Below are 26,846 nucleotides of genomic sequence, written 5' to 3'. Positions count from 1 at the left end.
AGACACAACCAGAGTATGGCCCTGACACCTTTGGTTTGGTGCTCAAGATATAATCTCGTAAACCTAGTAATGCAAAGTCTGGATTGTCCAGAATCGGGTACCCCAGAAGAGTTGACTTTTTTAACTGCTCTGATGAATTCGCTGGGTTTGTGTGGGGGTTGAGGAAGGAGTGGGTAGTATTTTCCTTTGTGCGTCTTTGTGGTGTTTCGTCCTCTCTGTTTGTTTGCAGAGGAGTTAGCTTCCTGTTGGCCATTTTGGTTAGGCCGTGCCATCCGGACCTTAGGGCTCTAGTAGGCCAGTACATGTCCAAACCAAAGAACCTATCGATCTATCAAGGGTGGGGCGATGCGCAGTCGTGCCTTACTATTACTGGTGATTTCTTCTTTATGGAACCAATTCTAGTGTGTGTTTTTAAAACTTTTTAAACTTTTGTTGTAGAGGTAACTTTTTTAACTGTTCTGATTAATCTGCTATGTTTGTGTGGGGGGGGGTTGGGGAAGGAGTGGGCAATTATTTTCATCTGGACAGTTTTTGCTGTGTTTCTTCCTCAGCATTTGTTTGCAGAGTGCTACTCTTCCTGTCGCCCATTTTTCTTAGGCTGTGCCATCCGTAAGTTAGAGCTGTAGTGGGCTGGTACATGTCACAACCAAGGAGCACAACGATCTATAAAAATCAGGTGGATTCGCCACTAGTGCGCCAAAGGCAAACCCGTCGATTCTGGTCGTTTAAACAGACAGGTTGACCACTATTCCGCCTCTCAGTGGCTGACTTTGCGCCACGTAGTAAGTGTGCTCATTCCATTGACATAGGGGAGGGGTACTCCGTTTGTAAGCACTGCAGCTTTACTATCAGCCCGGTTGTTAGGGATGGATCTGAAATGGAGGGAAGCAGATCAACGCGTTTCAGCATGTTTAGCATTAATTAACGTTCATTGTTCGTCATCACTCTGACATTTCAGATTTAATCACTGAGTACTCACCTGATGTCATGTTCCTCACAGAAAAATTGCTTAATCAGTCCACTCATGCAGAGGTGGCACTAGCTCTTCCTACTGGTTAATTCGTTGAAAGGTGTGATAGAACTACAGGCAGGGGGTTGCATTTCTATTATTTAGAAAGATCACTTCACTTGCTGACTAAATGTATTTATTGTTCTGGAGTGCGAAAACGCTTTTGTTTCAGATTCAGTTTCACTTTTTCATGCATATTGATCTGTAGACCTCCTGGTCCAGAGAAATGTTTTAGGGAAGCTACATTTCCCCTGTAGTGTTGAAACTGGCTAATTTTAATATCATAGGTGACCTCAATTTAAACTTCGGACAGACCAACTTCAGTCAAGTAAATAATTTAACCAATGATGTCGAATCCATTCAATTGACTAAACTAGTGACAGGTCCCACACACAAGGGACGGCATTTGTTGGACCTGATCTTTTGCAACTAATCTGCCCATTATATGGTCATGGTAAAATTAATAGGCCCAAGTGTTCCGCGTAAGGCGGAACCTAAAACTTAAACTGGGAGGCACTTGCACAAATTTGATAACGAGAGGTTTGGTAAACTGATTAAGGATAGCATTCCTAAATGTGACTCTAATATCGAGACAGCTGTTCAGAAGATGAACTGCTGATCAGTATCCACCCTGGATGATCTCATTCTTGTGCGAACAGGTAAGTAGAAAAAGAGGTCTTCTGCTTTCTGGTGCGACACAAAACTGATTAAGAAAAAAGAAGTGCTGTAAGGTGCTTGAATGCACTTGGAGAAAATCTTACAATGCTATGACTAAAAAACATTATATGAGGGTCAATAAAGTCTATCATAAAATGGTCAAAGAGGACCATGCTGATTTTTATGCTGATAAAATTGAGAAAAGCAGTAATCCCTCCAAAGAAATCTATGCCATAGTACAAAGCCTGAAGCAAACTCACGTTTTGTTGATGCACCTCATGATAAATGTGACAAGCTTGCAGACTACTTTATTGAAAAAGTAAACAACCTTTATGTACACTTTCCTGGCTGTAACCTCAATTCTGATGCTGGATGTCCTTTTCCAAAGATGAATGGGCTCGTGGAGTTTGAATTGCTGGAAGGCATTTCTCTTGGATCCTAGTCTTAAAGTGAAGGAGATTCTCATTCCCATATTTGTCTAGCTAATCCCTCTGGCCTCTGCTGTGGTGCCTTTTGCGTGGAAACACCCCAAAATCATTCTAAAAAAAGTTACGTTAGATCAGGCCATGCCTGAAAATTATCGCACCATCTCATTCTAACCTTTTCTGGCTAAAGTGCTGGAGAAACGTGAATAATCTTTTGCTGGACTTCTTGGAAAAGCATCAGCTGCTAGACCCATCACGGAATGAGTTTAAACCAGCCGATACCACAGAATCTGCCCTTCTTAAGGTGACTGAGGCCCTGCGACAAACTGCTGATGAGGAAGGCTCTGCAACGCCGGTTTCATTTGGTTTCAGTGCCTCTTTTAATATGGTGCCCCATGAGGTGCTCCTTCAGCGATTACACGAAAATGGGGTCCGAAGCAAAGGATGGTCCTGGTTTGCCTCTTTTTAAAATGACCGATCCTTTCACGTGATGTCTCCACGCTTTACATCTACTAAGTGAAACTTAGATTATGGCATCCCTCAGGGCTGTGCCCTAAGTCCCACCCTCTTTAATATTAATGTAAAGCCATTGGCTGATGTGGTGAAACCTTTTGGGGATTTCTCTGGTATCCCACCCGAATGGTACCAAACGTATTATATCGTTTTCTTCATCTGTAGATGGGGCTGTCTATTTTCAGAACTGTACGATAGCCGTTGCCGATTGGATGCATTTTAACTGTTTGAAGTTGGAATGCCAACAAAACAGTGTCTTGTTAGGTAAACACTTACAAGAGATCACTATTGGTCCAGTGTTTTGGGGTTCCCTCCTTAGCCCAAAGCTGTTGTGAAAAATCTGGGTGTTTGGTTTGTTGACTTGTTATCTTTCGAGCCACAAGTCAGAGCGCTAACTGCTGTCTGCTTTGGCATCCTCAGAAGCCTTAAAACTATAATTAACTTCATCCATGCCAAGGTTCAGAGGATGATCATCCAGTCCCTAATCATCTCTCACCTTGACTACTGTAACATACTGCATTTGGGTGCCAAGAGGTTTGCAAAAAATAAGCTGCAAATTGTTCATAACACTGCTGTGAGATAACTTTTCCATCTGCCAAAATTATGCTCAATCTCAAAGCTGCTTTGTAAGGTGCACTGGATTCTGAAAGAGAAGTGCATTCAGTTCAAGGCGGTGTGTGTAGTTCATCGGATTTTTACCAAGAAGGATGCATCTAGTCTCTTGACCTTACTTCAGCCCTAAAACCCTATTAGGTCTCTCTGATCAGCTGGCTCAAATCTGGTGGGGGCACCTCGCATCAATCTGGCTAGGAAGGGATTGTGATTGTATTTGGGGCAAAATTTCAGCAGGCAACGGGCAATAATGGTCATTGTTGGCAAATTCCCGTGTAATCTCGGTCCCATATTTATCTTGGTCCATTACCACAATGTCCCTGCCCTAATCAGCTGTTTAATAATGAGGGTGTAGTTAGATTTTAAAGCAAATAAAGCCTGTTTTTCAGAATATGAGAGATTGAAAGGTATATACTCAAAACTCTGTCTGACCTATATTACTTGGTTCTTTAAATCACTGTTTTGTCTACAAATGTGAATAGTCAATTCCTAGAATGTTTTATACATGCAAAAGGTTTGGTCCATCTTGTGAAACGCCGCCATCCTGCCAGCCGCAGCCCAGAGCTAACAGGGGACCACAACCTCCAGGGTCCTTTGCGCCGATGGGAGGCGCCAACACTTTGCTTCGCCCCAGGAGGCGCTTTTAAGGGCTTGCGGGCTCCCGCAGCGCGGGAGTCCATTTTGTGAAACGCCGCCATCCTGCCAGCCGCAGCCCAGAGCTAACAGGGGACCACAACCTCCAGGGTCCCTAGCACCGGTGGGAGGCGCCAACACTTTGCTTCGCCCCAGGAGGCGCTTTTAAGGGCTTGCGGGCTCCCGCAGCGCGGGAGTCGGTCTTGTGAAACGCCGCCATCCTGCCAGCCACAGCCCGGAGCTAACAGGGGACCACAACCTCCAGGGTCCTTAGCGCCGGTGGGAGGCGCCAACACTTTGCATTGCGCCAGGAGGCGCTTTTAAGGTCTCGCGGGCTCCCGCAGCACGGGACGTGCGACGGCGTGCCTGGGCGGGCCCGTTAGCGGCCGGAAGAAGCCGGGCTTGGCCACCCCTCTTAGGTTTTCAAGGAGAGATCCGAGGACTTCAGGAACTTGCATAAATAAATTACAAGGTCAGTGTTTCCAGCTCCAGACACATTACTGCCTTGGGCATCACTCCGACTTGACTGCAAGCATGGGTAGGCGAATTAGCGTGGGGAAATCTCATGCGGTACAAACGCAACTGACTTCCTCCCTCCAACCAACTTCCATAGACAGAGTGTTACAGAGAGCCATTGGGGTAGTTGCCACAGAGATTGAATTAACTGAAAGACGACTGTCTCTTATTCCTGATCTAGTCCAACCCATTAGCCTCCATGACGAAACAGGATCTTCATTGTCTATCGCCCAGGAACCCCAAATCTCCCCCCCCCCCCCCCCCTCCCCAAGGACCCGTGCAGCAGGCAATGTGGATGAGCCATATCCAGAAGGTGCTCGCCCAGAAAAAAAAGATCAGTACCGCTGCACCATTGGATCCAAAACGTACAATACAAACCATGGACCATGTGATGTCTGGTGATTTGGAGAAGGCCGGACTGGAAACACCACCCCAGGCAGGCTTGGAACAGCCAGCCTGGGTTACGGACGTGGTGGTGGACATACAGGTTCAAGTAAGGACTATTGTGAAGGACAAGTTAAGAAATTTGTGGGAACGGGTTGACAAGCTCACCAAATTAGTTAACTATGGGTGGACAGGACAGAGGCAGCTCTGAGGGAAAAAGAACCGGTTAATCCTGTGAACCTAAAATTGGCCCCCCCAAGAACTAATCCTGAACCCCTATTAACAGTTAACACGCCCACCTCCAGCATGGCAACTCACTCTAACCAGGAGGGCGAGGGTAAACGTTTGAATAATTTAGAGGGGCTAGGAAAAGCAAACCGTACTCATTACCAGGGACATAAACGGGGGGCACAGATAGGAAGAAATAATGACCCATTCGTAGCAAGGGCACAAGCAAGCAACTCTCCTCGTGAGAGGCCCAGAAAAAAGAGTGTCTCATACGAGGGAAGTTAAGACCCAGGGCTAGCTCTACTGCACATAAATCTTCCCCGGCCTCAACCCCTTATGTAGTTATATTAGCGGCTGTCCCTGAGCTGAAAAAGGGGAGTAGAGAATCATATTTTGATCTAAGAAACAAATGCTCACACTGGTTAGCCAACTACAAACAATTCTCACATAGAGATATAAGCAAAATTCTTATGATTCGCAGGGTGGGTTGGGTGGGCTGGAGACCGAAAGATATCTCGTGCCAAACTCAAGAGGGCTGGTCAGACAAGGAACCTCAGGAGCTCCAGTACCCTACTACTCAACACCATGAAAATACGTAAACAAAAAACTGCTACATGGTCCTTCGCCGGAAATGCACCCAAAATCTGGAACGCCATTCCAGTCGTTATTAGGACTATCCCGTCCTTAACAAAATTAAAAAAACAACTGAAAGTCCTTTTCCTCAACCGCTCCCTCCCGAATAGATAGCTGCCATCAAAACGCTATTCCGTGCTCGTTGTCTCTTCCTGACATTGTAGCTCTAAGACTTTCCTCCTCCCTGCTATTCGACCCCCAACTGCTCCACCCCCCTTAATTGGTTCAACCCCAAGACAGCGTGCACTTTATGAGGTTATCTCAGGACTCACGGACTACCTCAATGCTGCTCAGCCCATTTGGATTTCCGAACCTATTATGTAGAATCCTGCTTTATTGTATCAACCCCAAGACAACGTGCACTCTATGAGGTTATCTCAGGTCTCACATACTACCTCAATGCTGCTCAGCACACTTGGACTGCCAAACTTATATGTAGAATACTGCTTATTGTATGAATCTTGCTCAAAAACTGTTGTGAAGCGCTCCGATACCCTCGGGTCAGGCTAGCGCTATATAAAACTCCTTAATAAATAAATAAAGGAAATCTCTGGTGATTGCGTTGTGATAAATTTCAGAAACACAATGATTGTGGAATCCCTTTTAGACCGCTTTCATCACAGGGATAGGGGGGGCATTATATCAAATTCCATTGGCCGCACACTGCTCGTCACACCAGCAAATTGCCCCAAAGAACTGTGGACAATGTAGTGGCGTCGGCGAGTACGCCTATGCCACAATGTGTAAAAAAGAGTATGTACTGCGTATATCCATCCCTGGACACGTGTTTCGAGGTAATTGCCTCTCGTCAGCAGGGAGCAGGTAAGAGTAAGGGGTACCGCGTGGACTGCCAAAATATAAAAGCAGGTCAAATACCTTTCATGGCGCGCAGGTGCTGGACCAGGACTCGTCAGCCCAATGACTCGAGGGAGTCGTATTATATCAAATTCCATTGGCCGCACACTGCTCGTCACACCAGCAAATTGCCCCAAAGAACTGTGGACAATGTAGTGGCGTCGGCGAGTACGCCTATGCCACAATGTGTAAAAAAGAGTATGTACTGCGTATTTCCATCCCTGGACACGTGTTTCGAGGTAATTGCCTCTCGTCAGCAGGGAGCAGGTAAGAGTAAGGGGTGCCGCGTGGACTGCCAAAATATAATAGCAGGTCAAATACCTTTCATGGTGCGCAGGTGCTGGACCAGGACTCGTCAGCCCAATGACTCGAGGGAGTCGTATTATATCAAATTCCATTGGCCGCACACTGCTCGTCACACCAGCAAATTGCCCCAAAGAACTGTGGACAATGAAGTGGCGTCGGCGAGTACGCCTATGCCACAATGTGTAAAAAAGAGTATGTACTGCGTATATCCATCCCTGGACACGTGTTTCGAGGTAATTGCCTCTCGTCAGCAGGGAGCAGGTAAGAGTAAGGGGTGCCGCGTGGGCTGCCAAAATATAAAAGCAGGTCAAATACCTTTCATGGCGCGCAGGTGCTGGACCAGGACTCGTCAGCCCAATGACTCGAGGGAGTCGTATTATATCAAATTCCATTGGCCGCACACTGCTCGTCACACCAGCAAATTGCCCCAAAGAACTGTGGACAATGTAGTGGGGTCGGCGAGTACGCCTATGCCACAATGTGTAAAAAAGAGTATGTACTGCGTATATCCATCCCTGGACACGTGTTTCGAGGTAATTGCCTCTCGTCAGCAGGGAGCAGGTAAGAGTAAGGGGTGCCGCGTGGACTGCCAAAATATAAAAGCATGTCAAATACCTTTCATGGCGCGCAGGTGCTGGACCAGGACTCGTCAGCCCAATGACTCAAGGGAGTCGTATTATATCAAATTCCATTGGCCGCACACTGCTCGTCACACCAGCAAATTGCCCCAAAGAACTGTGGACAATGTAGTGGCGTCGGCGAGTACGCCTATGCCACAATGTGTAAAAAAGAGTATGTACTGCGTATATCCATCCCTGGACACGTGTTTCGAGGTAATTGCCTCTCGTCAGCAGGGAGCAGGTAAGAGTAAGGGGTGCCGCGTGGACTGCCAAAATATAAAAGCAGGTCAAATACCTTTCATGGCGCGCAGGTGCTGGACCAGGACTCGTCAGCCCAATGACTCGAGGGAGTCGTATTATATCAAATTCCATTGGCCGCACACTGCTCGTCACACCAGCAAATTGCCCCAAAGAACTGTGGACAATGTAGTGGCGTCGGCGAGTACGCCTATGCCACAATGTGTAAAAAAGAGTATGTACTGCGTATATCCATGCCTGGACACGTGTTTCGAGGTAATTGCCTCTCGTCAGCAGGGAGCAGGTAAGAGTAAGGGGTGCCGCGTGGACTGCCAAAATATAAAAGCAGGTCAAATACCTTTCATGGCGCGCAGGTGCTGGACCAGGACTCGTCAGCCCAATGACTCGAGGGAGTCGTATTATATCAAATTCCATTGGCCGCACACTGCTCGTCACACCAGCAAATTGCCCCAAAGAACTGTGGACAATGTAGTGGCGTCGGCGAGTACGCCTATGCCACAATGTGTAAAAAAGAGTATGTACTGCGTATATCCATCCCTGGACACGTGTTTCGAGGTAATTGCCTCTCGTCAGCAGGGAGCAGGTAAGAGTAAGGGGTGCCGCGTGGACTGCCAAAATATAAAAGCAGGTCAAATACCTTTCATGGCGCGCAGGTGCTGGACCAGGACTCGTCAGCCCAATGACTCGAGGGAGTCGTATTATATCAAATTCCATTGGCCGCACTCTGCTCGTCACACCAGCAAATTGCCCCAAAGAACTGTGGACAATGTAGTGGCGTCGGCGAGTACGCCTATGCCACAATGTGTAAAAAAGAGTATGTACTGCGTATATCCATCCCTGGACACGTGTTTCGAGGTAATTGCCTCTCGTCAGCAGGGAGCAGGTAAGAGTAAGGGGTGCCGCGTGGACTGCCAAAATATAAAAGCAGGTCAAATACCTTTCATGGCGCGCAGGTGCTGGACCAGGACTCGTCAGCCTAATGACTCGAGGGAGTCGTATTATATCAAATTCCATTGGCCGCACACTGCTCGTCACACCAGCAAATTGCCCCAAAGAACTGAGGACAATGTAGTGGCGTCGGCGAGTACGCCTATGCCACAATGTGTAAAAAAGAGTATGTACTGCGTATATCCATCCCTGGACACGTGTTTCGAGGTAATTGCCTCTCGTCAGCAGGGAGCAGGTAAGAGTAAGGGGTGCCGCGTGGACTGCCAAAATATAAAAGCAGGTCAAATACCTTTCATGGCGCGCAGGTGCTGGACCAGGACTCGTCAGCCCAATGACTCGAGGGAGTCGTATTATATCAAATTCCATTGGCCGCACACTGCTCGTCACACCAGCAAATTGCCCCAAAGAACTGTGGACAATGTAGTGGCGTCGGCGAGTACGCCTATGCCACAATGTGTAAAAAAGAGTATGTACTGCGTATTTCCATCCCTGGACACGTGTTTCGAGGTAATTGCCTCTCGTCAGCAGGGAGCAGGTAAGAGTAAGGGGTGCCGCGTGGACTGCCAAAATATAAAAGCAGGTCAAATACCTTTCATGGCGCGCAGGTGCTGGACCAGGACTCGTCAGCCCAATGACTCGAGGGAGTCGTATTATATCAAATTCCATTGGCCGCACACTGCTCGTCACACCAGCAAATTGCCCCAAAGAACTGTGGACAATGTAGTGGCGTCGGCGAGTACGCCTATGCCACAATGTGTAAAAAAGAGTATGTACTGCGTATATCCATCCCTGGACACGTGTTTCGAGGTAATTGCCTCTCGTCAGCAGGGAGCAGGTAAGAGTAAGGGGTGCCGCGTGGACTGCCAAAATATAAAAGCAGGTCAAATACCTTTCATGGCGCGCAGGTGCTGGACTAGGACTCGTCAGCCCAATGACTCGAGGGAGTCGTATTATATCAAATTCCATTGGCCGCACACTGCTCGTCACACCAGCAAATTGCCCCAAAGAACTGTGGACAATGTAGTGGCGTCGGCGAGTACGCCTATGCCACAATGTGTAAAAAAGAGTATGTACTGCGTATATCCATCCCTGGACACGTGTTTCGAGGTAATTGCCTCTCGTCAGCAGGGAGCAGGTAAGAGTAAGGGGTGCCGCGTGGACTGCCAAAATATAAAAGCAGGTCAAATACCTTTCATGGCGCGCAGGTGCTGGACCAGGACTCGTCAGCCCAATGACTCGAGGGAGTCGTATTATATCAAATTCCATTGGCCGCACACTGCTCGTCACACCAGCAAATTGCCCCAAAGAACTGTGGACAATGTAGTGGCGTCGTCGAGTACGCCTATGCCACAATGTGTAAAAAAGAGTATGTACTGCGTATATCCATCCCTGGACACGTGTTTCGAGGTAATTGCCTCTCGTCAGCAGGGAGCAGGTAAGAGTAAGGGGTGCCGCGTGGACTGCCAAAATATAAAAGCAGGTCAAATACCTTTCATGGCGCGCAGGTGCTGGACCAGGACTCGTCAGCCCAATGACTCGAGGGAGTCGTATTATATCAAATTCCATTGGCCGCACACTGCTCGTCACACCAGCAAATGGCATTATAGTGACATACTCGTGCCATAGGCGTACTCACCGTTGCTACTACATTATCAAGAGTTCTATGGGGCTATTTGCTGGTATGACGAGCAGTGTGCGACCTACTTTGTTTATGTATTTAAGCTCCCTCGAGCGATTTGGGCTGACGAGCCTTGGTTCCGCACCTGCGCGCCGTAAGAGGTATTTTACCTTTAATATTTTGGCAGTCTACTTGGCACCCCACACACCTACCTGCTCCCTGCTGACGAGAGGCAATTACCTCGAAACACGTGTCCAGGGATGGCATTATAGTGACATACTCGTGGCATAGGCGTACTCACCGTTGCTACTACATTATCAAGAGTTCTATGGGGCTATTTGCTGGTATGACGAGCAGTGTGCAACCTACTTTGTTTATGTATTTAAGCTCCCTCGAGCGATTTGGGCTGACGAGCCTTGGTTCCGCACCTGTGCGCCGTAAGAGGTATTTTACCTTTAATATTTTGGCAGTCTACTTGGCACCCCACACACCTACCTGCTCCCTGCTGACGAGAGGCAATTACCTCGAAACACGTGTCCAGGGATGGCATTATAGTGACATACTCGTGGCATAGGCGTACTCACCGTTGCTACTACATTATCAAGAGTTCTATGGGGCTATTTGCTGGTATGACGAGCAGTGTGCGACCTACTTTGTTTATGTATTTAAGCTCCCTCGAGCGATTTGGGCTGACGAGCCTTGGTTCCGCACCTGTGCGCCGTAAGAGGTATTTTACCTTTAATATTTTGGCAGTCTACTTGGCAGCCCACACACCTACCTGCTCCCTGCTGACGAGAGGCAATTACCTCGAAACACGTGTCCAGGGATGGCATTATAGTGACATACTCGTGGCATAGGCGTACTCACCGTTGCTACTACATTATCAAGAGTTCTATGGGGCTATTTGCTGGTATGACGAGCAGTGTGCGACCTACTTTGTTTATAGGGGGGGCATTAGTTCATCGCCACTAGGCTGCTTCTATCCCCTTGGCCTTATCCCACCTGTAAGAAAAAGAAATGGTAAACTGGGGGGGGGGTGGCCGCAGGAAAATCATTTCTTCCCATTAGGACAGGGTCAACCATCCCCCTTATTTTACAACTATTCGGTATCAAATAGATTCAGTCCCCTTGAGTCAGTAGATTGACTTACGAGCGCTGAGCCCCCACAAGTAAAATCTAATTATCATAGAGAGGCTGTGCCCCAGTTAAGGGAGACCGCACAGAGGAGAGGCTTTCTGAAGCAGAATGAGGTGTCGGGCCTGGAAAACGAGGGTGGAAAGCATAGACCAGTTAGGGGTAAACAGAAGATAGCCACTACTAGCCCATCGACCCTTGATCCTTTACATCAGGATATGCAGACCTCCAATCTAGAACTGAGGGATGTAGTAAATCCCTCATTTACAAGGGCTCACATGATCCAACCATAAGAACAAGATCAGTGCAGCCGATGGAATGCTGCCAATCCCCTATGGGCACTCAAGAGAATCACGACACAAATCCCCCCACACTAACAAACCAAGCGGGCTCTCCCAGCCTGCAACTTCTCTCCTGGAACATAGCTGGACTACTCTCTAAATAGTATAGTCCAGAATGGGGACTCTTTATGGAGCAACATGAGATTTGTATGTTCCAAGAAACATGGGCCAGGGATGAAATACATAGAATGGGCTATGCGTCATTTAGCATCCCAGCTACTTATCCAGGGAAGGGTAGACCTTCTGGAGGGTTGTGTACCTGGGTCGGAGTAAATCTGGGCTGTGAAGCAAAACCACTAGAGAGCTCTTCACGTGACATCCTTTGTGTTCTTCTATCCTTCCATACAAAAATAAGCATAGTCTTAATTAATGTATATTCTCGACCAGTACCCCGAGGGCAAGAGTCTACTACTTTTGAACAGCTAACTACCTTTCTCTCAACCATCCCTGCAAACTTTGGGGTAATCATTGGCGGAGATTTCAACTGCTAGTTCGAACCCCTGAATGGCCTGGTTCCGGGCACTCAGTGAGGAGGACCGATACTGGTCCATTCCAGAGCCCAATATCCCTCCAACAAGGGTATGGACCCCGCTGGCATTGCAGATATGCACCCTTACATTAAACTTCTCACTGAGAACTTGTAACGGACGCACCACATCTGATACCCCAGGGAATTACACCTTTAACAAACCGGGGCATACTTCCATTATTGAGTTCTTTATGGTAGATACAAAATCATGGCATAGAGTGAAAGATGTTAAAATCAGCCCCCGCTATGATAGCGACCATAATGCTCTCATTTTAGAAAAAACGCCATATGTCAGGAATGCATCTGATAATTTGCCAGCACCAGACTCCAACCTGATTCAGTCCATTGGAGGGAGGAGAGTCCGCTGGGGCGAATTTTCTCAATCAGAAGAAAAATTGGCCATGCTTTACCACCAAATTATTCCACATCTCATGGTTGCAAACCAAGCCGCAGAGACAAAGGACATTCCTAATTCCCACTTAATAATTTTAAAAAATCATCAAGACCTGTTTGCTTCTATGGCCGTTTCTTTTCTCAAAACAAAAACCCTAGGGCGAATAATAAACACCAACACTCGTGGATTAACGCAAGCTGTCATGCAGCTAAAACTGGCCTTATCTCTGCTATTAACAGCAATGTTAGGCCAGAGATTAAAGAAGTAAGGGCAAAATATAAGAACGCTATAGCTAAGGCCAAAAGAAGTTGGGAATCCCAAAAATGGAACGACCTTAGAAGTGCTTTAAACAATCATGACCTGAGGACCTTTTGGAATATCATTAACTCAGGGTCTCAGGATGGTAAATAGGCCATAGAACCCAATATTGGTGAAGAAGCATGGAAGGCCCATTTTGAATCATTATACACAAGAGTCGAGGATGGTGACGGGCTAGCGATCAGACGATTACTGCCCCCTGGCCCGGCATCTGTAGATATCCTCTTAATTTCTCTGAGAGAGGTCACCAACGCCCTAGGTATGATAAAAACGGCCAAAGCCGCAGGGTTGGATAAGATTCCTGGAGACCTCTTTCACTCTGAGCCGACTGTTTGGGCTCCTTATCTGTCCTTCCTGTTTAATGCTATTCTACAAGGCATGGCGATTCCCACCACCTGGGCTGGGGTCGAAATAATACCAATTTATAATAAGGGCTCCCTACTTTTGCCTGTCAATTATCGCCCGATTAGCCTGATAGATGTAAGCCAAAAAATATTTGTCCGTGTCCTACTTGTGCGTCTCCAGAATTGGATGGAGGAACATAACATCCTTACCCCCCTCCAAGCCGGATTTAGAGCAAGGACGTCAACAACTGATCAAATATTTAGGCTACAAATGATACACTGGAAAACCGTTTGAATAGAGGGTGGCAGCCCCTACCTTATATTTGTAGACCTTAAATCTGCTTTCAATCTGGTACCGAGGGACAAACTTTGGGCAATTTTACTAGAAATGGGAGTCCCAGAGTATCTTTGCTATCAGTTAAAAGGCTTACATGAAGGTAATTTTTCCCAAATTAGATATGGAAAAAATGGCGAACTTTCATCCCCCCTGCCCCGTAGCGAGAGGTGTCTGGCAAGGCTGCGTCCTGGCCCGACTACGTTCTGCCTCTTTATTAATGGCTTAATAGATGCATTGAATGCTGGGAAAAATATCGATTCCCCCAGGCTGGCAAAACGCAAAATACCAGCCCTGATGTTTGCAGACGACACCCTCCTGCTTGCGAAATCCCCTATGGGAATACAGAGGACCCTCAACAACTTTAGTGCCTTCTGCAAACAGCTGGGACTGGAAATTAACCTCCAAAAAACAAAGTACATGCCCTTCAATGTAGGTAACACCACTCGCCCAAATCCTTGCCTGGGTGGAAGCCCTCTAGAGAGGGTAATCATCTTTGAATATCTGGGAATTACTTTGACAGAGAGAATAGACTCGGGTGCCCAAATCAGTAAAGCAAGCTTGAAACTAACCCAGACAACGGGGGGTATTTTAAAATTATATAGCACTTACTCTGAAAAATTGGTGAGTCCTGTGGTGGAAATTTACAAAGTCCAGGCCAGGAGTGCTGCCCTATATGGAGCAGAATTATGGCGGCATTGCCCATCTGGCTCATTATCATGCACTGAGAATTTATTCGCTAGACAACTTATGGGACTCCCTTCTAGCACACCTTTAACACCTGTCCGCATGGATCTTGGGATTAGGCCCATTGCGGATGAAGTTGCTCTTAGACCCTTATTATATTGGCGTCGCCTTTGGTGCACCCCTGAACAAGCCCCATACAGGGAAGAACTGATTGAAGTCATGGGGCTGCGAGATGCAGGCAAGCTGACATGGTTGTTGTACATCCAGAAAACATGTGAGGGCCTGGGCAGAGGTAGTCTGTGGACCAAAGCAGAAGAAATCTCCTCAATGACTTCCAGAAAGGCCCTGGTAGAGAGTTATAGAGATCACAAACTCACCCAGCTCGAGAGGAGGCCTTCAGCGGGTCGATTGACTGCTGAATTTCTGGAAGTAAAAAATAGATACACTCTAGAATCTGTGTGGGACGACATACAACCATTCCTCGCCATGAAGCTTTATTTACAATTTAGATATGGAGTCCTTCCGCTGCGTTCATTCACAAAAAAATGGGAGGGCTCCACTAACGGGGAGTGCCCTGCGTGCAATAACACAGATGAGACTGAGCTTTCTGTGGTATTTTTATGCCAGGCCTATAGGAGGGTAAGGTCGCAATGGTTACTTCAACTTTGTAGGAACCTGGGGTCTAGACCCTGTCACGATGTGCACAGGATATTAAAATCTGATACACATATGCCCATTGTGTTTTCAATTTCACGCCTTTTTATTTACCATGTGGTGCACCCGTAGAGTCTTCCTAAAAAAGATTGCTAATAGGAATGACAATAGTCTATGATTCCTTCTGTCTTAACCTCTTCAGTGCCCATGACGAGATAGTCTCGTCATGGAGCACGGTCGCGCTGTGCCCATGACGAGACTATCTCGTCATGAACCCCACCCACTAATAAAACGCCCGGCACAGGAGGGGGAAAGGGCGTGGCACAGAAGGGGTTAATCTCCTTATTGTTGATTCTTGTACACACTGCATTTCCTTGTTTATGTATAAATGACTGAACCTTTTTTTTAAAGACCAACACTCGTCCATACTAAATGTTATACCAATCGTTGCCCCTTAAGGTTTCGGCTCTAGCTAATCTCTATGCTGCTATGTGGGGGCAAATATGATGGCTGAGTAAATGTATTGCCCTTCTGTTTATTTGTTATTATCTTATGTGTATCGTAATTTTAAACTGTACATAATGGAGCAAAACGTCCCTTCGAAATAGCCTTTTAATGTACATTGCACAAGCACTTTATTCCCTGTTTATAAAGATGGGTGATGTGTGGAAAAGCTGCCTCAGAATGAGGAATACTGATCTTCTTTTTTACTCTTTTTTTTAATCATACATCTTATTGTATTGTAAACTTGTATTTTAATTGTGCTTTTATGGCCAAGTGTGCCAAAATAAAGTTTTATGAACTGAACTGAACTGTTTGATCATTTACATTGAAATGATTGTAATTAATCTATCAATAAAGAATTACTTACAGTGGGGTCCCCAGATTCCAGTAATTATTAAGTGGGGATCCTAAGAAGTAAAAAGGATAAGAATTGATTAGAACCCAAGTAATTTCTACGCTTTGTACACCCTCCCTGGTGTATTTTACATACTAGGACACCAAACAGGGCCGTTTTATGAGACATGTATTATAAAGGGTAAATTTAAATTTGTCTTCTCTTGATGTTACACTCCTCTGTGCTTTGATATTTTTCATTTTGTTCTATAGGAGTAATTTGGCTTAATTGTAACATTTTTCATGTAATCCACATAGGTTTAAATTTTGTATTACTATGTTTAGCCTACAATTTGTTTTGCCTTTCTTGATAAATGTATTGGTATTGACATTCCGAAACAGCTCACTTTGTATTGATTTAATACATGATGTAATTACACATGAAATTTACTGAATTCATGGTTCTACCTATATAATTACATGGCTCGCTGTTTTAGATTGTAAGGCCCCATTTAGTAGGTTAGCGTGTTTTCATGTATGGCTCATGTTACTTTCACTTAATTATTTACTTTTCATTTTTATTCTGCCTTTTGATAAATTGTTCAATGTGGACTGCATTGAAGAATTTATTTTCACGTTTTTAAGCGGAAATTCTTTTACCAATAATTCTGTTTCTAAACTGCAGTTCTTTTAAATATCTTGGTACACAATCGAGTCTTCTTTCACGTATTCCATGTTGCACGTCACGTTGTCCGCCATGCTTTTTCCTGTTCGGGGCCTTGTTGGATCAACAAAACTTGTTGTGCTTCTCCCCTCTGCACAGGTTGTTCTGTAAGAGGAAGTGAGTTCCCTACAGGTATGCTTGACCCCTTTGCACATTATTAGTGTATCCGCCTCTATAAGATTGCTTTAATCTGAGCACGTTTCCTATTTCTACTTGCCTGCTTATATTTTCTTGACGTTTCCCAGCATGGAACCATTTACGGAGGCCTTTCTGGCCCAAAAAGTGTAACTATTAGACTTGCTCATCGAATGATGTATTGCTCTATTGGGGGAATTCTATATTTATTTTCTGCCCCCTGCTCGCCTGTTTTTTAATCTGACCGGTACAGACGTTCGTGCAGCCACCCGTCAGTGTACATATGTCCCTCACTGCAGTGTGACACTGTTACAACACTGAGTCGATGTACTTGTAAAGTTGCTTTATTAACCTGAGCCTGAGGAGATACACCACCAGCGATGCAGCCAGCCGGCCAGCCTCCAGTCTCCACCTGTCCTTGCTTAGAACCCTGCTCACAGGTAGACCACCAAAATTCCTGGCATGAGCTGCCCATGCGCCTTCTTAAAGGGACAAGAAGAACAGAACCACAACAGACACTGGTTGTGCACCATCTCACTTTTTACTTGCACTCCCCCAAAAGTTTGCAATTTGCTAATCTTTTTTCCTATTTCTCCTTACAGCGTCCCTGGAACGTATACATGTACCAAAAGAAATGGCTTTTTTTCTGTTTTCTTGTCATATATATTTATATTTACCCTTTTGACCAACTTTTTAAAAAATTTGGCCTGTAGACAGCAATCATATTGGTAGTTCTTTTTTTGTCCCGGTGATGACCTGTTAAATTGCAGAAGGTCGAAATGCCGTCGACCCTTAGCCAGCTGAAAAAGCAATTTATTGTGCAATGATAAATTACTGAAACTTTGGAATTTATTTACATATAAGCACATTATTTGATCATGTTTCTTTTCACCGTTATCTTGTTTTTATGTGTTTCACTTTGCAACATTCACTTGATTTCCACGAGCACTGTGTATTCACTTTACACACTGAGCTTTTTTATAATTCATACTTGATGCTGCTCTTAATTTTAAAAAATCACTTGAATACATCTACTTCTGGATTGTGTTTGACTATATCTCCTCTCTCTCTTCATTTTTCTGTTTTGTAATTCAGTTATGTATACAATACAAGGCTTCGCAGTATTGTAAGACTAACCAGTTTGGTTTCTTTTCTATTGACGCCCTTAGGGACATTGTTGCATGATACAGATATTACAGAGGTCCCTATTGGGCGTATCAGTAACTTCTGTTGTGTATACCTGCTGGCCCACTATTAGCATTTAATTTATAGGCCCTGAGTATGTGATCTACCACTTTACCAGGGACGTATGATTAAAGTAATCAGGTGTAGGTCCATTTTAATATGTTTTAGGAAGTGAGCACAAGCACTTTAGCAATGGTTAGCAGTGGTAAAGTGCACAGAGTCCTAAGGCCAACCAAAACAAATTCTGAAAAATAGAAGGGTGAATGTAGCAAGACCACCCTAAGGCCGAAAGGTCTAATGTGCTCCCACGCCCAGTAGAAAGTGGAGAGAACTACCTAACCTTCTGGGAGTTCTTATCACTAAGGCCGAAAGAACCTGAACAGACCATCAGCATTGGAGTGGTCTGACCCAGGACAGGTCCACCGTAAAGCCTATTCCCTGTAGGGAGATGGACCACCTCAACAGTTTGGGATTATCACCCATTTGCGTGAGCCATATAAAGGGTTTGTGTTCTGTTTGAACTTGGAAGTGAGTCCCAAACAGGTATAGTTTCTGCTACTTCAGTGCCCAGACCACAGAAAAGGCTTCCCTGTCAGTAGCACTAAATCTCCGTTCCCTGGGAACTAACTTTTTACTGATGAAGCTAACATTTGGCTAGGCCCTCCTGATTTAACTGTGATAACAGCCCTATGCGATGGTCTGAGACATCAGTTTGTACAATAAATAAATTCCTGCAAAAATCAAAGGGGAAGGGGCCTCTCTCCCTAAGCCTCATTGAGGCCTAGGTTAAAATAAAATTGGGTGGGGCACATGTCCCCCCTCCCTAGTTCATTTAAGGCCCTGGGGACCCCATCCCAGAGGCCAATTCTTTGAAAAACAGGGAAGGGGCGCTCAGGCACCCTTCTTGAGCCTGTATAGGTACCAAGGATCTCATCTCCCAGACACAAAATAATTAGTATTCGGGTAGAGGGAGCACAACCCCTCCCCCCTCCACACACACACAGGCCCAAGGACTGATATTAAAGTAAAACGGAGGGGGCGTGCAGCCCCCAGTCCCCGAGCCCGTAAAGACCCTGGGGTACCCCATCTGACGGGGCCAGCTCAATTACTGTCCCAGGGATCCCACTCCCAGAATACTGTAGTTTCCTTACCCGCAAGAGCACGGGTAGAGAAACGCGTCTGATCCCACCTGGTAGGAGCATTTTGAAAGCACTCGCTGAGTGGGAGTGGACATACCTTCCCTGCTCTCAAGAACGCAGGCTGGGAAAGCATGTCTGCTCCCAATCAGGGGGAACTTTAAAAATGCTCCTGCCAGGTTGGAGCAGACTTTTGTTTCGGGCAGGTAAACTCACATTGCTCCCACCTAGAGGAAGTAAACAAAACAGCTGCTCCTGCCCCCACAGCATCCAGGATGGGTGCGTGCAGGTAGCCGGCTGGGGCTGTGCAGTCACTAAGGCTAACCCCACTGCATCCAACATACTGGTGAGAGCCTTGGGATGGGCATCGGGGCACCCACCCAGAAGCACCTCAGGACCCGGGGGATGGGGTCAGGGGGGCCCAAAGTGGCTCAGGGAGTGTGTGCCCTCTACCCTTAGAAAAGTTGGTGTTTCCCAGGCTCGATGTGGCTTGGGGAGGGAAGCTACTCCAATGGGGTTCGGCGCAGGCCCTTTGACCAGTCCCACTCCGATGGCCTGTGTTGCATGGGGTTCAATGCCGGACTGGCCGTATCTGGCTTTTACCCAGGAGGCTGGAAGGGTGAGGGCCCACTTTTGTTACTGGGGGCTGGTTTTGTAGCAGTGCAGCAGTTTCAAAAGCATTGCAGAGTTCCTTGGAAGAGAATCTCAAAGATGTATAGTCTCTGGTTCCTTAGTGCCAACAGTTTTCAGGTAACAATAAAAGTGCCAAGACAAGATAACTCTGGTGATTAATGTACCTGCTGGAGAGAGAGGGATCGGAGTTTTGTCTAGTGGGAGTTTTGAGTCATCGAAGCTAGCGCAGAGGGTTAAAATGCCTTCTGCAAAGAGCACGTACTATGCAGATCACAGAACAGTATTTTATGTGCATAAGTCAGTGGGTTACTGCTCTTGTCACAGAGACCATTTTGTTAGTGTTCAGTTCATAAATTTTAATAGTAATCTAGGTTTGAAATTTATGTTTTTTGGACCCAGTCTTTCATTATTCAAATTTTTCTAAAAAGGGGTTTATTTGGGTGGAAATAAATTCTTATTTGTAAAGTCAATCCCAACCACTGTGTTATGTTCTAATTCCTGAAATTGCGCTCACCCAGCCCAAGCACTCTTAAAAAAAATGCCTACCAGCATGGATGACATGTGAATCCTACACCTTGTAGTCCCTTTTGCTATATGTAAAAAAATATATATACTGATTTACACATGTATTATTCATTGTCTCTGTATGTGGATGAGATGTAAACTGCTCCGACACCCTACACTGGTATGAGTGGTGCTATAAAACAAAAGAAATACATGTGAGAGAGGGGCTCTGGAGAGATGAGGGCCACTGTTGGAGGGTGATAGTGAGGGAATTATTGAAGATCCCAAATAAAGATTGCTTTATCCTGTTGCACTGTAAGTCATCCTTAACTATGCTTTAAAAACAAATACAATTGAATACATAATGAAAAACGTGTTGTAGAATGCACCATTTTTGCCATTTTTCCCCACATTATCTTGGGAGGATAACCCCCCAAGCTACCTTGTAGTGGTCAGGCTTGTGTATGTTACAGCCTGTGAAAACTACCATGGTAGAGACCTTGTTCTCACAGGGAGATATCTACCATCCTGGATAATTGAGGAACTAGCTAGTGCTAGTTCCTGATATTAATTGAAGATTCGTTGAGTGTGAGCTACCTAGGGGACAGTTACAGATTGCTTGAGGGTTACCAACTAGTTTAAATTGAGCTTTCCTGTTTTTCTGGTCTTGATGTACCTCCCCTTTGTATTGTACTGCAGCATTTTTATGGCACTTGCTACAACTATGTGGGACGGTGAAGCACTTGCCTACATGAGTAGTGTGCTACACCATTTAGGGGGAGTGGTTGAAAGGATTTTGTTTTTGTGTTGATCCTGTGTGGAAAGTGTTTCCATATCGTGCGGGATGACCACTGTAGTGTGGTTATTGTTTTATGGGACGCAGCGCGTAGCATGATTAAGTGTAAGAGATAGACGCATAGGTTTTCAATATGCTGTTAGCTTTGAACCAGCTCCTAGATACTCTCCAGTTATTAGTGCACTATACAAATCAACATTACATAACAGGTCTGTTCATTGTTTTCCATATGATATAGAGCGCTTAGCTCGTTACTGCACTGGGTTGTCCAATCTAATATTTTGTGTATAGGTGTTGCTCTGAGATGGCATGGTTGGAGAGAGCGGGAGAGATCCATACGGATAGGCATTTTTATTATCATCCCATACCTGAGTGTCTCTGTGAGATGTGAGAAGTGGTCAGGTTGTATAGATATTCAGGATCTGCAGTGAATAGACTATATTAAAGTCCACCAAAACTGTCCAATAATGTGTGAAAGATCTCACAGTTATCCCATACCTGCTCATTTGGCGATGTTTGGCTTTTGGCTGTACAGTGCTGGTGTAATCAACCCTTATAGCAGATATGCATTATGTGAATTTAATAGGTATAAGTTACAATTTGTTGCTAATCGCTGTGTAATATGGTATTGGGTTTGTTGTGGGCCATAATAATTATGTATGAAAGTACATAACTGTATAATACGGCAGTGACCCATAGGCGAGCGCTTTTTTGCTTACTTGTATAATAAAAGTTGTTTGCTGGTTGAGTTGTTTGCAATTCATGGGTTGTAAGCTTAGGATTGCGCTTGAGGGTATGACTGTTTTATGGGCTCTGCTGCCTGTCTGACCAATGTCTCTCTCTCTCTCTTTCTCTCGCTCCCACTCTCTCTCTTCCCCCCTCTCCTCCCCCCTCTTCCCCCCCTCCTCCCCCTCTCTCTCAACATTCTCACAAATCTCCCTAAATAATTGTCCTCACTCTGTAAACACTTTTGCCATGCTGATAATTGTGTGTATTATCTGACTAACCTGATGCCCTCTATTGCATGCCCCTAATTAGATGATTGTTTTTGAATTATTATATCTTCTCTGTTCCATTTCAAATTAAATGGTCAAAGATTTGTTTCTAATCCTAAAAAGACTTAATTTATGATGTGGTATATTTACGCATGTGTTATCAAAAAGATTAATACATCATTTCACCACTCCTGGCATAGGATTATTTTTTTTGCCTTGACTTTTATCATTTTTCATCAGTTTTTTGCACCTTCAAGTTAACACGATGACATTTTGGTCCCATTCTACTGCAAACTGGAGCTTGTCCATGTAGCTGCCAAGCTAGCTGTTGTCATGTCAAGGTACTACGAAGAGCTCATCTAACACACCAAGAGTGCCCCATACCTCTATTTGGCCCCGCTAAGGTAGCTTATGTTAGTCTGTGGTCCAATGTAGAGCCCATCCTTCATATCCGGGACATTTCTTCCATGTTCATAGCACGCATGTCCCATGCAGCTCCGGTAGTCACTGTACTGTCTTTGCCATCAACTTTGTCAGTCTGGTTCCCTGCCGCACTGCGATTGTCCACTTCACCACACTTACAGCCCTGTCTGCTTCCAAGGACAGCGCTTCTTTTATGCTGTGTGCATTCTTTGCCCCATCCTCCACCACCCAAAGCATCCAACACTAGACCATGATGACCTCGCCAACTTCCGACCTATCACTCTCCCACCATTCCTCAGCAACATCATTTAATAAAAAGTCTATGTACATCTCCAAGATCCTATCAGTGCTTACCACCTCCTGCATAACAAAGAGTCTGGCTTCACATCACCCTGCAGCATGGAGACTACTACCATACACATTGTAGACTATGCTCTCAAGACCACAGATGAAGATAACCCTTTCCTCCTGACTTTGCAGGTCCTCCCAGCTGCCTTCCAGAAAGTCAACCAACGTTACCCTCGTATGCACCCTGTAGTTGCGAATGGGATTCACTAGCAATGTCCTTCACTCGTTCTCCTATCTTTCCAACAATTTGTTCTTACGGCACAACCAGGTCTCAAAGGATGGTTGTCACCTGCAGAGTCCCCAGGTTTCCATACTGTCTCCTACTACAAAGCAGATTGTTGAAGAGAGGATATCCCCACAAGATAATCAGAAACAGCACTGACAAGTGCTAGGTATAATCCTAGAGAAGAACTATTAAACCCCAGACCAGACAAATCGGATGAGAAATGAGTTTGTCACAACTTTTTGCTCACACACAAATAAAACAAAGTCCTCGATAAAGAAACATTGGCATCTGCCAAAGGATCAAGATGGACTTGCGGAGATGCCTATATTTGCATTCAAACGAGGAAAGAGCTTTAAGGATCACCTTGTACATGCTTCACATTTGCACACACAGATCACCATCCTGAATGATTCATGGGTCCTGAAACCCTTCATAGGCCATTATGCGTGTGGCAATTGTGTAGTGAGCAAATTTACACAAATTAACTAACAGTTTGTTTACAATTATATAAATATTGAACTGAGTCACCTTTCTAATTGAAATACATCAGATGTGATTTATTGTATATGGTGCCCGAAATCACATCTACATTGGTCAGCAGAGGAATGACGTACTTATGTGTCATCAGCAAGAGACTGAAATTGTCCTTCAAGAGACTCTCATAACGTTTACATTATGAGATCACGGATGTGAATTTTATTGAGACCTCTGTAGAAAGAAAAGATTCCATGTTGTTCTTGAGATAAATCATTGGCGATATTTTTTAATACGGAGTTGTTGTGTACATTGTATTGAATAATAACGGATGAGTAACTGTGACCAGATGTTTTTCCTCCATCCAGTGACACCCTCCCCCAGAACACAAGAACTGATTGATAAAAATAGAATATCCCTAAATGGTAACATTATTCCCCGCTGGCTCCCTATTGATTATTATATACCTCCAAGTGATTCTTCACTGCCATAAACTTAATTTGTCTTTTTTTCAAATATCATTATTTACAACTCTCCTTTTCTCATACACATCCCACGATGGAATCGTCAGGCTATATTTAGGACTCTGACCATTATAGTGGTTAGCGGTCTAGACTTCCGTCACTGTCTCTGCTGAGACAGTGACAGTCGTGTGGCATAGCGCATGTGCTCTTGTCTCCACCAGGAACAGACCTATTTAGTATAGTGGGCATTTGGCCTGCGCTGCAATACAAACCCAGACACCGACAAGTTATCTAACTGCGCTGTCCCTTACACTACTGTTCATCAACCGGCAACCACATTTCTTATTTGAGTACTCTTGCCAAGAGAGGGTGGGTTTAATATTACTTAACTTTATTTTTTCTTTTAAATAGTCAACTTGCTAATTACTTGATAAGATTGTTATACCTTGCTCAGGTACTTGTCACCCACGCAGTGAGTACACATTATTCTCATCACGCTTTTCACCTTTTTGGACCATAGCGTTGGTATTACCTGGCCAATGTAGGTATAAGTATACAAATACCTACACAAATCTAATGATATTCCAGACCACCGCACTTAATTATCATTATTCTTTTAAGATGTCCCATGCATCCCTTTGTCCTGATGAGACCCCTGTCTCACATTGAGGATAGAAACGTCATTGACATATATAACAAAGAAATTGGATATTGGCCTAATAGTTGTCTATTAACCTTGTTGTCCATTAACCTTTTTGTTTGTTAAAACACACAAAAATGAAACGGTGGCTATACCTCACCATCACTTATCTTGCGACACACTCGGCTGTGGTTTTCTTTGTCACTGGGACACACTGCACTTTTGGAAAGAAATTAACTGTGACATGAAGAGTTTATGCAATAGCGCGAACTAGACCCGAGACATCGGGTTCAGAGCGCTTTACATGACCACCAGTTTCGTTACAGATGGACACATTCATTTTTGTTAGGCATGGGGAGATTAAGTGATTTGCCCACAATCACAGGATGTTGAGCGTCATTGTTGAGACTCGAACCCGGTTCTCCAGCTTCGAGGCCGACCGCTCTAGCTGTAAGGTTACATCTTCTCCTCAATGTACGCATTGATTGCGTACAGTCAATTTGGCTGATAAATGATCTGAATGATAATGAGACCACTGTGATTGAGGAAGAATCAATTAACTTTTAGCAGAGCTCATTTAAGTAAGATTGTTTGTAAGGCTTGGACCTGGCTGTTAAGTAACAGCGGTGTGTCCAAGAGATGGGAAGATTACAAAGTAATGGAGCAGAAGTTGAATGTGTCGCTGGTGGAGGGGTCTTTCTGACATCCATGCTGCATGCGTTAATCTTGTTACTTGCCCATGAGGGGTTCCTTGAAAATGCTTGCCTCTGCTGCTTTCTGAAGTGGAGGATTTGGGGTGCTTGTCAGATCAGTTTCAGGGTACCATTCCACATGGGTGATATGTTGCAGATGATAGCTTGTTTTAGGTGTTTTTCCTTCTGGCTCTTCGGACAACTGGAGATCTTGATGTTGTCCCCCACGGTGCGCGATATATTGAAGTTAAATGGCACGAGCGTTCTTCAGGGTCATGCAGGATGACAGGGAACCCACTGAATCATAGGTGTGATGTGGTCATACCTTCTCTGTTCCCTTGTACTTCTAACCCTTGCAGAGGTGATGCTTTTATTGGTGCCAGGTGGACGTCTGAAATGCTGGTGAGAAGGACGGTCAGCTGCCCAGAGCTTGTATGGCAGTTCTAAAGTATGTCTTCAATAGGGTTAAAGCTGCTGCCATGCAGTCTGGTTCTTCTAAGACTTAAGTGATGTTGGTTTTGATGCTAATGCTGCCTTTGACGTGGGAACTAAGACACTTTGTGTAGTCGAAGCTGAGGAGTGAAGACATCCAGGCCGGTTGCTGTCAGCTATTGTACTTGAGCTTGTTTATCGCTTGCAATCGGGACTAACTTTGTTCTTCTGGTAGGCTTCAGTGGAGGTGAGGCATTCTTTCAAGCTAGTGACTCTACTTTTCAATAATACCCTCAAGTAGAGCTTTGTGTGGACCTTGTCGTGGTGGGTCTGGCTATTCTTTACAGCCAGCAGTTGCAAGACTAATGATCGGATGGAGGAAGGTGGGATTACACAGGTCATGAAGATGTGCTCTAGTCTTGAGGTATTCATTTGGACAAGCTGGTATCTCTGGGTTAAGTAGGAGGTGAGCATCTGTACTCCTTCTTCGCTGGCTTCGTAGTCGATTGAACTCTTCAAATAATCTGCGGTGTTTAGCGCAGAGAGGCAGGCGTCATCCTATGTGACTGTGTGCCAGATTTCGACATTGGTGCAAAAAAGAGAAACTAAGTCAGGCAAATGGTTGTAGGGCATGTTTTGTGTGCACTATGATGTATTAAGATTTTTCTGTTCAGTGTTATTGGCAATTAAAACCAGATGATAGTAACAAGTGCAAAAGGCAAGAACGTGCCAATAACACTCAGCTCAAAATTGGTGTAGCATTGAAAAAAGCTGAAAAAAATTCCTCCTAGATTCAGGAAGTTACTAAAAACTGCTCTCTAATGTCTAGTGCTGTACGCTTTTAGCCATTAAAGTTTTTGTCATTAATCATACTTTATTATGCGATTGTCGCACCGTGAAGCTAGGCATGTGTGATTAGTAAATAACATAACATGAAAACTGTTGGCCTCCTTGTTAGGTCTCGCCTGTGACAGTAAATGTCATGCATGCGCTCTTGCCTCTGAGAGAAATTGTATACAAGGGGTTTGCTGTCTACCCTTTGCTTACTATTTGTTGGCTTTATTGTCGCTCTTATTTGCTGGCTTCTAATTGGCCGGAGCCCTGCTGACCTCAATTCTTCTTCTTTCAGCTAGAGCATGGATCAAGTACTGATTGCATCAACTTGATTGCTGTCCTTCCACTGATCACACTGTGATTGAGGTACTATTTTTTTTCTTCTTCCCAGGTTGTCTTTATCAGTGTTGTTTTACAC

The 26,846-nt window shown here is 45.0% G+C and overlaps 1 long non-coding RNA gene across 1 annotated transcript in view; it reads left to right on the top strand.

Annotated features, from left to right (window-relative positions):
• Nucleotides 1-26,846, top strand: part of LOC146856512 (uncharacterized) — a 641,203-nt gene that overhangs the window by 92,812 nt on the left and 521,545 nt on the right. Inside the window, exon 3 of the long non-coding RNA XR_014981504.1 lies at nucleotides 26,724-26,794. This is a non-coding gene — a long non-coding RNA (uncharacterized LOC146856512). The remainder of the gene's footprint in view (nucleotides 1-26,723; nucleotides 26,795-26,846) is intronic.

This window comes from Triturus cristatus, chromosome 4_1 (assembly GCF_964204655.1).
Source record: "Triturus cristatus chromosome 4_1, aTriCri1.1, whole genome shotgun sequence".
NCBI lineage: Eukaryota > Metazoa > Chordata > Amphibia > Caudata > Salamandridae > Triturus > Triturus cristatus.
This window is presented reverse-complemented; position numbering and strand designations above follow the sequence as displayed.